A 15,990-nucleotide genomic window follows, 5' to 3' on the forward strand; every position below is an offset into this window, starting at 1 on the left:
TCATGGGAAGAGATGTAAAGATATCACTGGCTATTTTGCAAAATCAGTATAGTGTTAAGCCTGACAATAAAGCTAAAGAACCTAAGCTTCTTTAAACTACTTGGAGAGAAGATCTTACAGGTAGCCATGGATTTCCTCTCCCCATATAAAGGTGGAAACTGTTCTGCCACTCAGAGATCAGTACCCAGTTAGAGAAAGAAGAACACAAATCAGAAAAGCTAACATCCCATGGGTGAGACTGGGGAAAACAATTTGATATCGATTGAGCCTCAAGGGCCAACCTCAAGTTTAATGTCTATGGACACCATTCTGGCTGTTCTGCTTAATGAAACTGAGAGTCTGACTTGACCCTGTTCCCCTGCAGGGGGAGGGAGGGGGGGTACCTCTGGTCACTTGTCCTGTGTGTGTCTTCAGCATCTGCCCATTTTTTTTCTCTCTGTGTCTTGTAACAGTTGAATTTTCTTAAAATACTTTGTTTTTTTTTTTAAGTCCTTGGAGAAATGGGCCGAGTTTTATCTTTTCACTGTATTCCTAATATTGAACACAGTGCCTGGAGTATAAGGGGCATTGAATAAAACTCCTTTCTCTCTCTCTCCCTCTCTTGCTCCCGATTAGTATTCACAACGACTCCTACTTACCTCCACAGATGCCCTGCTGCATTTAAACTCACCATGTTAAAAACCAGACTTGTTACTTCCCCTTCTCTCTCCTCAGTCATAGTCGTGATGGTCTACAGGGCAGGGTCTGTATCAGGCCCCCTGTGACTATTCAGAAAATATTTACAATGGAATGAGGAATGAAACAAGGAAAAAGAGAACAGAAAACAAGTATGAGGGAAAAGTAGTAAAATAAAGATGGGGTTCATGAAGTTAACAAAGAAAACGAAAGAGGGAAGAGGAGAGGAGGACAGTGGATGGGATGATGATAAGTATATTTTAGATTGTTTTTCCTCAAATTGGAAGGGATTGGATGCATCTACAGCCCTCCACGGAAAAGTCAGAACACTTTTCCAGCTTAGTCCTCTTCCCTTCCAATGCTGTATTAACAGCTTCCAATTTGGGTTAGACTCTGAGACACATTCTGAGCGTGATGAGAGAAGTGACGGAGGGGCACGTTTCCATCTTTTAGCCATTCCTGTACATGCAGATGATAGGGGTGGTCGGGCCATTTGCCACTATGGAGCATGTTTCTGTATACCAGCTGACAAAAATAGAAAAGGAGCTTGTTCCTAACCTCCTAGTTCTCAAGATGAAGCTCTGAAATGAAGCTCTGGGGTTGGGGTTCATTTGTTTTTCCCATGGGGAATGCTTCCCTATTTTCCCTTAAGTAGGTAAAGGGACAAGATCTTGCTTGCTCTTTGGTCCTGGAGTTTTTACAATCTTGTAACTTTTTGTGTGTTTTCTTTTTGGGTTCTGTTGCCAGCTTATTTTAAGTCTGATGCTCTAATCTCTTTGAATGATGACATGTCATAACTGTAACCCCAAGACATTTTCAGGTAAAGGCAAGATGCAGGCACTCCTTGATTTTATTTGTGGGAGGTACATTCTAGCCTACAGGGAAATGTGTAAGAAATATTCCGTCATTGTAAGGGGCTTGGTAAAATCATGCTGACATCAGGTAGTTTTGAAGGGTGCTTAGAGCTATGAAAAGAGCATTTTCCAGAAAAATTATTTGTTTTCAATAGTTGTTCCAAAAAGAGGCTTAAAGGACATCTGTGATTTTTCTTTTTGTTTAAACCAGTGAAAGCACCTGTCATAGCTTTCTTGGCAGGAAAGCCATGACAAATCTAGACAGTGTGCTGAAAAGCAGAGACATTACTCTGCCAACAAAGGTCCATGTAGTCAAGGCTATGGTCTTCCCAGCGGTCACATGTGGTTGTGAGAGCTGGTAAAAAAGGTGGAGCGCTGAAGAATTGATGTCTTTGAACTGTGTGCTGCAGAAGACTCCTGAGAGTCCTTTTGGACAGCAAGAGGATCAAACCAGGCAATCTTAAGGGAAATCAACCCTGAATACTCATTGGAAAGACTGATGCTGAAGCTGAAATTCCAGTATTTTGGTTATTTTATGCGAACAACTGATTCATTGGAAAAGTCCCTCATGCTGGGAAAGATTGAGGGCAGAAGGAGAAAAGGGCATTAGAGAATGAGATGGCTGGATGGCATCACCAAAGCAATGGACATGAACTCGGGTGAACTTCGGGAGATGGTGAGGGACAGGGAAGCCTGGCATGCTGCAGTCCACAGGGTCACAAAAAGTTGGAAATTGGACAACTGAACAACAACATTTCTAAGGCAGCTGCCTTTACATGCTGAGTTTCAATCTGTACACTCCAGAGTTTTGGCATCCCTGGCAGAGGTTTTTCTATTGGAATAGAGAATTTCACTAAAATATGAATGGGTAAGATGTTGTGAACTAACTCCCTCAGTCAGCAATGAAGCAGGATGTGAAAATCAAAGGTGGTCCCTTTCAGGTGAGACCCTGGCCCAGAAACTTGAAGCATATTCTTTTTTGCAATCTTTTAAACAAAACAGTATGGGCACTCAGAGTTGCTTATTCACATGTTATAGACTGTATTAAGAATTTTCTGTAGGTTTCCAACATCAGTGAATACTGAAAACACAATTCAGCCTATTGCCTTCAGGTATGTTGCTCACAAGGCATTAGGCAACATTATTGATTAGGGCTCAGTACCTCCCCATACAACTCAAAAAGTTGTCCTAAAAATTTATTTATTTATTTATTTATTTTTTGTTCTAAAAATTTAGAGTTCAGAGCCAAGAGTTATTTTCATCTGAGAAGAACAGTGCATTCATTCTTAAGGCAGATGACATCCACCACACAGTAAATGAAATGAGCACACAGTTTATTTTTAGATGAATGTGATATTCCAGAGATCATTAACTCTGTGGATGGACCCTGTTTACCTTAGTGCAGTTTTAGTCACCTAAAGACAACGTGGAAAGATATTCCCATTTGAATGCAGAGTTCCAAAGAATAGCAAGGAGAGATAAGAAAGCTTCCCTCAGTGATCAGTGCAAAGAAATAGAGGAAAACAATAGAATGGGAAAGACTAGAGATCTTTTCAAGAAAATCAGAGATACCAAGGGAACATATCATGCAAAGATGGGCACAATAAAGGACAGAAATGGTATGGACCTAACAGAAGCAGAAGATATTAAGAAGAGGTGGCAAGAATACACAGAACTATACAAAAAGATCTTCAGGACCCAGATAACCATTATGATGTGATCACTTACCTAGAGCCAGACATCCTGGAATGCGAAGTAAAGTGGGTCTTACAAGCAATGCTAGTGGAGGTGATGGAATTCCAGTTGAGCTATTTCAAATCCTAAAAGATGATGCTGTGAAAGTGCTGCACTCAATATGCCAGCAAATTTGGAAAACTCAGCAGTGGCCACAGGACTGGAAAACGTCAGTTTTCATTCCAATCCCAAAGAAAGGAAATGCCAAAGAATGCTCAAACTACCCCACAGTTGCATTCATCTCACATGCTAGCAAAGTAATGCTCAAGATTCTCCAAGTGAGGCTTCAACAGTAAATTGCCAACATCTGTTGGATCATCAAAAAAGCAAAAGAGTTCCAGAAGAACATCTACTTCTGCTTTATTGACTATGCCAAAGCATTTGACTATGTGGATCCCAACAAACTGTGGAAAATTCTGAAAGAGATGGGAATACCAGACCACCTGACCTGTCTCCTGAGAAATTTGTATGCAGGTCAAGAAGCAACAGTTAGAACTGGACATGGAACAATGGACTGGTTCCAAACTGGGAAAGGAGTATGTCAAGGCTGTATATTGTCACCCTGTTTGTTTAACTTACATGCAGAGTACATCATGCAAAATGCTGGGCTGGATGAAGCACAAGCTAGAATCAAGATTGCCGGGAGAAATATCAATAACATCAGATATGCAGATGACACCACCCTTATGGCAGAAAGTGAAGAACTAAAGAGCTTCTTGATGTAAGTGAAAGAAGAGAGTGAAAAAGTTGGCTTAAAACTCAACATTCCGAAAATTAAGATCATGGCATCTGGTCCCACCACTTCATGGCAAATAGATGGGGAAACAGTGACACACTTTATTTTTCTGGGCTCCAAAATCACTGCAGATGGTGACTGCAGCCATGAAATTAAAAGACATTCCTTGGAAGAAAAGCTATGATCAACCTAGACAGCATATTAAGAAGCAGAGACATTACTTTGCCAACAAAGTTCCGTCTAGTCAAAGCTATGTATGGATGTGAGAGTTGGACTATAAAGAAAGCTAAGTGCCAAAGAACTGATGTTTTTGAACTGTGGTGTTGGAGATGACTCTTGAGAGTCCCTTGGACTGCAAGGAGATCCAACCAGTCACTCCTGAAGGAAATCAGTCCTGAATATTCATTGGAAGGACTGATGCTGAAGCTGAAACTCCAATACTTTGGTCACCTGCTGTGATGAACTGACTCATTGGAAAAGACCCTGATGCTGGGAAAAATCGAAGGCAGGGGGAGAAGGGGAAGACAGAGGATGAGATGGTTGGATGGCATGACCGACTCAATGGACTTGAATTTGAGCAGGCTCTCGGAGTTGGTGATGGACAGGGAACCCTGGTGTGCTGCAGTCCATGGGGTCGCAATGAGTTGGACATGACTAAGTGACTGAACTGAAATACATCTGAGAACCTTGCTCTTCCGAAAGCAGCTAATGGCATTCACTAGAGGACAGATTTGACCTCAGAATGGGGAAGCCTACTGGTATCTCAGTGACTTTCTCAGCCATACCTGAACCAACAGGTCATGATGTATCACTAGGTAAGAATTTTGTCAGTAAAGAAAGAGATGTCTATATATTTGCTGTTTCTAAATAAGATTTATGATCCGGTGGATAGAAACAACAAAGATGAGTAATAGAGGAAAAACATATAATTCACGATATTTTGAGAACTCACATAAGCTTCAAGTAAACAAATACTTGTTATACAATATAGGAGACAATCCAAATGAGCGAATGTAAAAAGGTCACCCTTGCTTTGCTGCACCTCAAATTCCGGTAACACACTGCTTGGTTGTAGTGGTTGAAGACACTATATTATTGAATAGGTAATTATCATCATGTTTGTAGGTATACAAGTAGGTAAAAAAAGTGTTGAAAAATGGTTTTATTTTTCAATAAATTGAAAAATAAAATTATGGGGAATTCTAAATAATTCCCCATTATTCTCTCATTTTAATATTTCCCATGAAGAAAAATTTCATTAAACCTCAGGTCATTGCATATCAATCCAGTCCTTCCTGAAGTTCTAATTTAGAAAAATTAGTATTATAATGAGACTGTACCAGTGTAATTTTTGTATTATCTGATTTAAAATGTTAGTGAACCCATCCATCTCATAACAACAATGAGTTGCCTTGGATGTGATCTTTGACTTTCATTATTTCTATTTGGGTTTCATTTCTATCTGGGGATTGTGTTTATGTGACAAGTTTTTTGGTTGTTTCTGAACACCTGTGAGTACATCTGCTTTCTCTTCTTTCAGGAAATAATCAACACTTCTAGTATGTTGTTCTTTTCAGTGACTAAAGAAGTGGATGTTTCTCTAATCCAGTATCCATAATTATATATCCAACAAAGTTCACTCTAAGGCCAAAATGCAGTCTTTAGATTTCCCCGTTGTCCTGTATACCTGCTAGAAGCTACCACAATACTGCTTATCCTTAGTAAACTAAGGCAGGAAAGAACAGTTCTCTTCCCTTCCTGGCATAATGTTAGTCATTTCTGAGGCTCTGCCCTGGGGAATGTAGAGGGAGAAGAAATCTGCTGTCCAGATCCTCTCCAGGTGAGTATGATTTATATTCATATGGTAACATGTACTAAGCTTTTTGAGATGACTGTGCCAGGAGCAAGAGCGTACACATCCTGTCCCAACTCTTGTGTTGATTCAGAGCGTGACTCAGTGAACCTCACTGTGGGGACTGAGGGTAGAATGGCCTATGGCAAGTCTTCCTTGAAACACTATAATAGAATCTTTCACCAGAATGTTGACACATCTAACTGCCAAGGACAAGTGGAAGGTAGGCTATCCCTAAAACTGTTGGCTATCCCTAATCCCAGTTGCCTGGGAAGCAACTTCTTTTGCCCAAGTTCTTAACCCTAAAGCCTTAACTTGATATTACTTAATTCAAACCAATGGCTAATGGCATAAAAAGAAATTTACATCCTATCAGGGAAACAGTCAGCAAGGGGAAAGAATAATTATTACAGAAACTACATGTAGCTAAGAAACCAAATACCAACTTAAACTAAAATTAAATTTAAAATCCATTCAACTGTAGTGGTGGATATACTTCATTACACATTTGTCAAAGCTCATGGAATGTATACCCCAAAGAATGAACCCTCATGTAAACTGCAACTTTAATAATAATGTTTCAATACTCTTTCACCAATTGTAACAAATGCACCACACCAATGACACTAGCTACTAATAGAGGAAATTATGTTGTTGGTGGGAAGAGGAAGTGAGCAGGTATCTGAGATCTCTTTGTAATTTTTACTCAGTATCTCTGTAAACCTAAAAGTGCTCTAAAAATAAAGTCTATTCATACAAGGATTTAAAAAAATTAAATATATATATATATATATATATATATATATATATATATATATATATATATAGTATTATACCTTCCCTGGTGGCTCAGATGGTAAAGAATCTGCTTGCAATGCTGGGGACCCAGGTACAATCCCTGATTCGGGAAGATCCCTTGGAGAAGGAAATGGCAACCCACTCTAGTATTTTGGCCTGGAAAATCCCATGGACAGATGAGCCTGGAAGGCTACAGTTCATGGGTTGCCAAGAGTCAAACATGACTGAGTGACTATCACACACATGTAGTATATAAAATGTAGCTAAGGTATGGAAGTGCTTGTTACCTTAAAACTAAGGATTTTTAAAAATTAAATAAATATATATATAGTATATAAAATGTAGCTAAGACATAGAAGTGCTTGTTACCTTAAAACTTAGGCTTTTCTTATAAATCCAACTGAGGTCTGGGTTACAGAAACCTTGGTAAGAGAGACTGGTATTCCTCATTTTTTTCTTAGCATTTCAGATTCCACTTCACAGCAATGAAGTCAACCCTTGAGATAAGCAGTTAGCAAAAATACAAATAATTAAAATTATAATCATGACACATCCTTGAATGTGAAACATTACTTGCAAAATGCAACTTGACTTGAACTGAAGTGTTTATCCAAGGCTTGCTTCAATAGTATGAGTCTATGTGGAGAAACCTAGACTTGGGTCCCAAAATTCACGCCATGTTCTTTGAGCCATTTTATCTTTGAATAATAAGATTTTCAAATACTTTTCTTCTATGCCTCTGGATAAACATGGTAGGCTCAGCAGGATAAACGTGCAAGAAGTAACCCTGCAGCCCCACCATAAGATGAGGGCTGTTCAAGGCTACTCAGCAGACTGGCTTCCTGCAGTTCTCAGCAATCAGTCATGCCAGTCAATGCCTAGAAATGTGCAAGACTCACCTACTTGTCAAGAGTAAGCAACAGACAAGTTACTCTGAGACTCAGAGGAGTTCTGAGAGGAAGATGAGTCAAGATTTAATCATCATGTTTTCCAAATTTGAGCACCCACCTATTCAATCATTAACTGTGAGCTTGACTGTTCTCTTCTCTTGAAGATGGCTGGTGAAGAGCACAGGCTAAAACAGGACATACTTCTTTGACATTTCCCGTTTCCTAATCCCAATCCTTGGGATATCCTCCTGTACAGTGACTCCAGGAGGTAGAGATGTACTTATTCATTCACAGCCTCTACCATAAGTAACAAAAATGTGTAACAGATCTTTTTCTTTTAAATTCTGTATCTGTAAGGCAGTGTTTCTCTAATATAAAAGAGACTTAGGAGATGAAGGGTTGGGTTCTCCTTGGATACTTTAGTAAAGTCTAAATTGTGCCCTAAAAACCAGGACTCTAGAGCTTCAGACAAGGGGATGCTGGCAATAACAGACCATGTGCTTCTGCAAGTGGTGGAGCAGGGGGATGCCATGGTGATTTGGGGATTTCATGCTTTTTGCAGAATAGCATGAAATAAAATCACATTTAATTTTGGCACTAGGAGCAATAATATCAGCAAGAAAGTGACCAAACTTTAAAAAACTTTATGAAACAATCATTTGTTAAATATTGAAGGAACACATAAAACAAATCAATTTACTGATGTTTCTTCTTAACATGAATTTTCTACCTATCCATCCTGTTATCTGTCATCCATTAACAGATGCTGAAGTTTTAAGATGAGTATACAGAAAAAAAAATTGTTTTAATTTTTCCTACATATTTAAAAATGATCACCCTAATTTTGATTTTACCTGTGAAACACCTCACACCAGCTCATAGAACACTAATGTTCTTTTGGAGCACAATTTGAGAAATTTTGGCTAAATGAAACAGATGAGAAAAGTTCCCTTATCAAGCATCTCTCTTGTGCTGCCCCTGCCACCTGCTTCCATCCTCAGCTTTCAAGTGGTGACTTCAGGTAATCACCATCTCCACTGCCAGCACTGCCGCCTCCATCCCTGTGTTCAGGGTTACTGTCTGCCACATTCCATACTAAGCACTTCATCTGCCTCACTAGATTTAATGGCATAGTTATTATTACCCCATTTTATATAGTATGAGGAAACACTTTTACTGAGAGCATGAGTTAACATGGATTATAAAGGCAGAGTTGAGATTTAAACCCTGGTATGTCTGACTCTACTATCCATTCTCTTTTTAACTGCTACCTATGCTTCCTCATGACTCAATATACGGCAACAAGGGTGGAAAACAACAATCCATTGTATTTATAAGCCTGTCAATAAGCCCTTACATCAGGTGTTCAAAAGTTTCTCAGTCACAATCTATCACTATATTATTACCCAAGGTGTCTCTGTGTCCTGTAATTGGGTTTATATACTTACAGAATATATTTAACAGAATTAGTTACAAAAAAAAGATGTTGATTGAAAAGTAGGAAGGAAGATTATATCTGGATTGTTGTGAAGACAATAACATATAGCGCAAATATCATTTTTTCCCATGAAGCCTTCCTTGACTCAACCTTCTGGGAACTCCTTAAACACTTTCCCTGTACCCTTAGCATTTTATCTCCCAATTGAACCTCCCAAAGTCTGCTAAGTCTTTTGTGCAGGTGCTGGGGATACAGAGATCAAAGACACAGTCCTTGATCTCAAATTCTCATGATGATATCAGATTAGATCAGATCAGTCGCTCAGTCATGTCCGACTCTTTGCAACCCCATGAATCGCAGCATGCCAGGCCTCCCTGTCCATCACCAGCTCCCGGAGTTCACTGAGACTCACGTCCATCGAGTCAGTGATGCCATCCAATCATCTCATCCTCTGTCGTCCCCTTCTCCTCTTGCCCACAATCCCTCCCAGCATTAGAGTCTTATCCAATGAGTCAACTCTTTGCATGAGGTGGCCAAAGTACTGGACTTTCAGCTTTAGCATCATTCCCTCCAAAGAAATCCCAGGGCTGATCTCTTTCAGAATGGACGGGTTGGATCTCCTTGCAGTCCAAGGGATTCTCAAGAGTCTTCTCCAACACCACAGTTCAAAAGCATCAATTCTTCGGCGCTCAGCCTTCTTCACAGTCCAACTCTCACATCCATACATGACCACAGGAAAAACCATAGCCTTGACCAGACGAACCTTTGTTGGCAAAGTAATGTCTCTGCTTTTGAATATGCTATCTAGGTTGGTCATAACTTTCCTTCTAAGGGGTAAGCGTCTTTTAATTTCATGGCTGCAGTCACCATCTGCAGTGATTTTGGAGCCCAGAAAAATAAAGTCAGCCACTGTTTCCACTGTTTCCCCATCTATTTGCCATGAAGTGATGGGACCGGATGCCATGATCTTTGTTTTCTGAATGTTGAGCTTTAAGCCAACTTTTTCACTCTCCACTTTCACTTTCATCAAGAGGCTTTTTAGTTCCTCTTCACTTTCTGCCATAAGGGTGGTGTCATCTGCATATCTGAGGTTATTGATATTTCTCCCGGCAATCTTGATTCCAGCTTGTGCTTCTTCCAGTCCAGCGTTTCTCATGATGTACTCTGCATAGAAGTTAAATAAGCAGGGTGACAATATACAGGCTTGACGTACTCCTTTTCCTATTTGGAACCAGTCTGTTGTTCCATGTCCAGTTCTAACTGTTGCTTCCTGATCTGCGTACAAATTTCTCAAGAGGCAGATCAGGTGGTCTGGTATTCCCATCTCTTTCAGAATTTTCCACAGTTTATTGTGATCCACACAATCAAAGGCTTTGGCATAGTCAATAAAGCAGAATATGTATTATGAAACCTATTGGGTGCTGTAAAAGAGGAAAAGCATTTAACTTTAGCTAGATGACTTGGGCAGAGGAGAACATGGGTTAATGGGAAGTGAGACAGAAAGGAGATTTCGACTCTGATCCTAGTGAGGTGTGAGGAGAAATCAAACAGAAGGAGGTGCATATGTGTTCATAGGCATGCTTGTGTGCAAGCATACACACGTGCCTGTGTTTTCCAGGCAGAAGAACCAAGTTAGATGACAAGCAGGAGAGGAGCCTGGTCTGTTTTGGGAACTGCAAGCACGTGATTCAAGAAGGCTTGTGTACAGGGTATGTGCTGAGAAATGGTACCAGCTCAAATTGGAAAGGTATGTTTGAGTGATTTAGTGAGGAATTTGGATTTTTATCCGGAAGAGGTTTGAGTGTCACTGGAAAACTTAAACATCTTTGGAACAATCGTCCTGGCAGTAATGTACAGAACGGATGGACCTGGTAAGTGAGATGCACAGAGAAAGCAGGGTGCAAGTCTAGGAGTCAGGGGATGTGCAGGCACCCAGGCTGGAGCTTGGGCAGCGCTACTGATGCTGAGGAGGAGTGAGAGACAAAATATATTTAGGCAAATAAAATGAATAAATGGGACAAAATAAAAGCAATCTCAGTTTTTCAGATAAATAAAACTTACTTACCTTCTTCTGTTGTCCCTGAAACAACTCACATTTCTCTACTTTTTCCAGAGGTTGTACTATTGGTAAAAAGCTCTGCTGCTAAGTCGTTTCAGTCGTGTCCGACTCTGTGCGAGCCCATAGATGGCAGCCCAACAGACTTCCCCGTCCCTGGGATTCTCCAGGCAAGAACACTGGAGTGGGTTGCCATTTCCTTCTCCAATGCATGAAAGTGAAAAGTGAAAGTGAAGTCGCTCAGTCGTGTCTGACTCTTAGCGACCCCATGGACTGCAGCCTACCAGGTTCCTCCGTCCATGGGATTTTCCAGGCAAGAGTACTGGAGTGGGGTGCCATTGCCTTCTCCGAAAAAGCTCAGTTAGCAGAATGAATAGAATTAGCGTTCTCTGAAGCAGCCCAACATATATCCAGGCCACGCTTCAGCAATACAAAATGAACTGTGAACTTCCAGATGTTCAAGCTGGTTTTAGAAAAGTTAGAGGAACCAGAGATCAAATTACCAACATCCGCTGGATCATTAAAAAAGCAAGAGAGTTCCAGAAAAACATCTATTTCTGCTTTATTGACTATGCCAAAGCCTTTGACTGTGCCGTTTCAGTTCAGTCATTCAATTATGTCCGACTCTTTGTGACCCCAAGAATTGCAGCATGCCAGGCCTCCCTGTCTATCACCAACTCCCGGAGTTCACCCAGACTCATGTGCATCAAGTCGGTGATACCATCCACCCATCTCATCCTCTGTCGTCCCCTTCTCCTCCTGCCCCCAATCCCTCCCAGCATCAGAGTCTTTTCCAATGAGTCAACTCTTCGCACGAGGTAGCCAAAGTATTGGAGTTTCAGCTTTAGCATCAGTCCTTTCAAAAAACACCCAGGGCTGATCTCCTTCAGAATGGACTGGTTGGATCTCCTTGCAGTCCAAGGTATTCTCAAGAGTCTTCTCCAACACCACAGTTCAAAAGCATCAATTCTTCAGTGCTCAGCTTTCTTCACAGTCCAACTCTCACATCCATACATGACCACAGGAAAAACCATAGCCTTGACCAAACGAACCTTTGTTGGCAAAGTAATGTCTCTGCTTTTGAATATGCTATCTAGGTTGGTCATAACTTTCCTTCTAAGGAGTAAGTGTCTTTTAATTTCATGGCTGCAGTCACCATCTGCAGTGATTTTGGAGCCCAGAAAAATAAAGTCAGCCACTGTTTCCACTGTTTCCCCATCTATTTGCCATGAAGTGATGGGACCAGATGCCATGATCTTCATTTTCTGAATGTTGAGCTTTAAGTCAACTTTTCACTCTCCTCTTTCACTTTCATCAAGAGGCTTTTCAGTTCCTCTTCACTTTCTGCCATAAGGGTGGTGTCACCTGCATATCTGAGGTTATTGATATTTCTCCTGGCAATCTTGATTCTAGCTTGTGCTTCTTCCAGCCCAGCGTTTCTCATGATGTACTCTGCATAGAAGTTAAATAAGCAGAGTGACAATATACAGCCTTGACGTACTCCTTTTCCTATTTGGAACCAGTCTGTTGTTCCATGTCCAGTTCTAACTGTTGCTTTCTGACCTGCATACAGGTTTCTCAAGAGGATCACAATAAACTGTGGAAAATTCTGAAAGAGATGGGAATACCAGACTCCCTGTCCTGCCTCTTGAGAAACCTGTAAGAGGAAAAGAGTTGTAAACATCAACGTATGTTATTTGTATTCAGTAAAACTTGTGTTCAAACAAAAATCCCAAATGCTTCCCCATTTTCCCCAATTTAAACTGACAACCCAAGATTATATCATGTTTAGTACAGATGCAAGCAACCTCTCCTTCACAGTTTGTGACCACAGCCCATTTCACTTGCAATTCACTGCATACAGCAACAAAATCAGCAAAGAAAAGATTTGGAAGGCCAAAGAAGAATCAAGTAGGTGAGGTCTGTGGCTTAACAGCTTTACTAATTTAAAACTTCACCTATGGTAAAATGTGGCTTATCTCGCTTATAAGATACAATCAAGTTTAACATGATTATTAGAATATTATATCAGCCCTAAGAAAGTACATGTATATCTACTAAATTCATGTTTACATCATAAAACGTTAATCATAAAATCATGAACTTCCATATCCTTTTTAGTCAGTTATATCAAAGGCTCTTAAGAACACGAAGTATGCATTTCTCGTTAAGGAGGAAATCATGATTTTCTCAGAATTTCGCCCTAATTAAGTGGGCTCAGTTCTCATGGTGTTTGATCTGCTATTTGGATCTCAAAACCCAGGTTAAATCTGCAGAATAATTTGTAGTATGGAGGAAACAAGCCTGCTGCTGCTGCTGCTAAGTCGATTTAGTCGTGTCCGACTCTGTGCGACCCCATAGACGGCAGCCCACCAGGCTCCCCCGTCCCTGGGATTCTCTAGGCAAGAACACTGGAGTGGGTTGCCATTTCCTTCTCCAATGCATGAAAGTGAAAAGTGAAAGTGAAGTCGCTCAGTTGTGTCCGCCTCTTAGTGACCCCATGGACTGCAGCTTTCCAGGCTCCTCTGCCTGTGGGATGTTCCAGGCAAGAGTACTGGAGTGGGGTGCCATTGCCTTCTCGGGTAAACAAGCCTAGTAATCGGTAATCTGTTATAAAAATTGTGTTTTAAAATACAGAAGTTTTGTTTTGCTTTTTTTTTAAGGGCAAGAAACACATAGTAAAAATATCTCACTCCCTTCCCTTTCTCCTTCCCTCTCCTCCTACATAATTCTTTGCAGTCAATTTTGAGCTCTTGAGGACAGCTTCAGTTACCAGCATAGTGGTCCAGAAGAGCTTCCTGTAATATTAGCTTGAGTATTGATTGAAAGGTGATGCATTTGCAAGGTCTGCCTTGAGAACTGCTAATTAGTACTTGTAAATGTCCAGTTTGAGTCTCAGAGGTATTCTCAATAGTCCACATGTAATTCTTACCAGTAGTCTTTCAACTGTGATAACATGCTACTTTCATTCCTTAAAATCAAGTGACTCCAGGTACTGGCTCACCACATCTTTCATATCATTGATATCCATGAACTTCTTTTTCTGAAATGGATTCTCTTCCCAGAGCTTACTTTGGGGACTTAATCCCATTCTGAGTGCAGAAGAATCTACCTAGATTGAGGGGAACAGTAAACCTGATTCTTTCAAACTATAAAAATGGAAAGTATTTATAGGGTTGTATTGGTGGGTAAAACTGGTTGATTGATTCATCCTAAAATCTAGTGACTGAAAATAAACTGCTATCCTTGTAGACAGTTATTAGAATGAAATAAAGTCAGGTTTACATACCTTCAAAACCTCAGGAAAATAGATTTGAGTGAAAATAATATGCACTGGGAAACTGCTTTTTTTTTTTTTTTTAAAGAGGAGCATCTTGCCAAAGATTCAAACTCATTACTTTTGGGGTAGCTTAATTGCACAAGCTTTATGCTAATTATTGTTATATTAAAATATTTGGCAGCTTAACAAAAATCTTAAACTTGTACATGCACGTTCAAAATACCCTGTTTCAATGGCCCAGAGTCAGGCTACGAAAGCATTTCAGAGAATGCCAACCCGTAGTAATGTTGTTGTTGTTGTTTTTCCTTTAAAACTGTGCAGTTTATAATTTATAATTTCTTAGGAACTTGCTTAACAAATATGTACGTGATTAGTTGCTTACCCTCCAAAACCCAGCTCCATGTTCTTTGGTATCAAGGGATGCTTCCTGCCAAATGACAGGCTTGAAAGCCTGTCAAGAAAACCATCTTTGCTGGTGAGTGTTATTCCTGCACTTGGTATGAATTTCACTCTCAGCACATCTTTGGCAGCATAAAGGTTGAGTTATCAATATCCAGCATTTATTAAAAAGGTACAGATTCACAAGTTATAAACAAGTATGAGGAAGAGAGTAAAAACAGTATAATAGAGTACTGTGGAGTATTGACAAGAAATTAAATAACTTTCTTAATGATTAAAAAGAAGATAAAAGTTGGAAAGTGGCTACAAAGAAAAGGATAATTTGACTCAGAATTCATAACTTACAAAAAGTGAAAAATAACTGAGATGATATATGTACTGGATAGCTGCTATAATAATAACCATAGTGACATATGGGGAAATTTTGGGAGGTGGAAACTTGGGAAGAGTTTGAGCTAAAAGTGTACATTGTTGAATGAAAAGTATTACCTGTCTTAATCTTCTGTTAATAAAGTTTAAATAGCTGAATGAAGTCTTGGAGAACCGTGTGAGGGTGAATATAGGCTGTATTCTATGTTCTTTTTCCAAGATCCTATCTATGGGAGGGATATATTTTGACTACAAAATATAGTGATATCATTTGCTAAATGTGGGTCATCAACATCATCATTAAACTTCATACATTATTTTTTTGAGAGCCACAGAAGTGTGATAGAGGTGGAGAGCTGGGTAATGTTGATATCACTGGCAAGCAGTGTAATTTAGACACAGTGTGGGGTTACTGAGCACTAGCCATGATTTTGGAGGTGGAAGGGAGAGGATCAAGGAAAGGAAGAGATGCTTTTGTCAAGTTGTCTTCCTCACCTTTGACCATGCTTCTCCAGGGGATCCTCCCTAGGGAGTCAGAACTCATGGTCAGAGGTTCTGGCATTCAGTGGGTTTCCTATTGCTCATAAACGTCCATGATGAAAATATAAGACATCTTATGTTGCCTTTGGGAGTGGTGGCAAAGGGATCAAGTTTTGGTTTAGCTCTTAGATCCTGAAAGAAAGTAAAAGTGTTACTCACTCAGTCATGTCTGACTCTTTGTGACCCCATGGACTGCAGCCCACCAGGCTCCTCTGTCCATGGAGTTCTCCAGGCAAAAATACTGGAGTGGATTGCCACATCCTTCTCCAGGGGATCTTACTGACCCAGGGATCGAACCTGGGTCTCCTGCATTGCAGGCAAATTATTTACTGTCTGAGCCACCAGGGAAGCCCTTAGATCCTGAGCTGG

The sequence above is a fragment of the Bos indicus genome, chromosome 26, assembly GCF_029378745.1.
Source record: "Bos indicus isolate NIAB-ARS_2022 breed Sahiwal x Tharparkar chromosome 26, NIAB-ARS_B.indTharparkar_mat_pri_1.0, whole genome shotgun sequence".
NCBI classification, from domain to species: Eukaryota; Metazoa; Chordata; class Mammalia; order Artiodactyla; family Bovidae; genus Bos; species Bos indicus.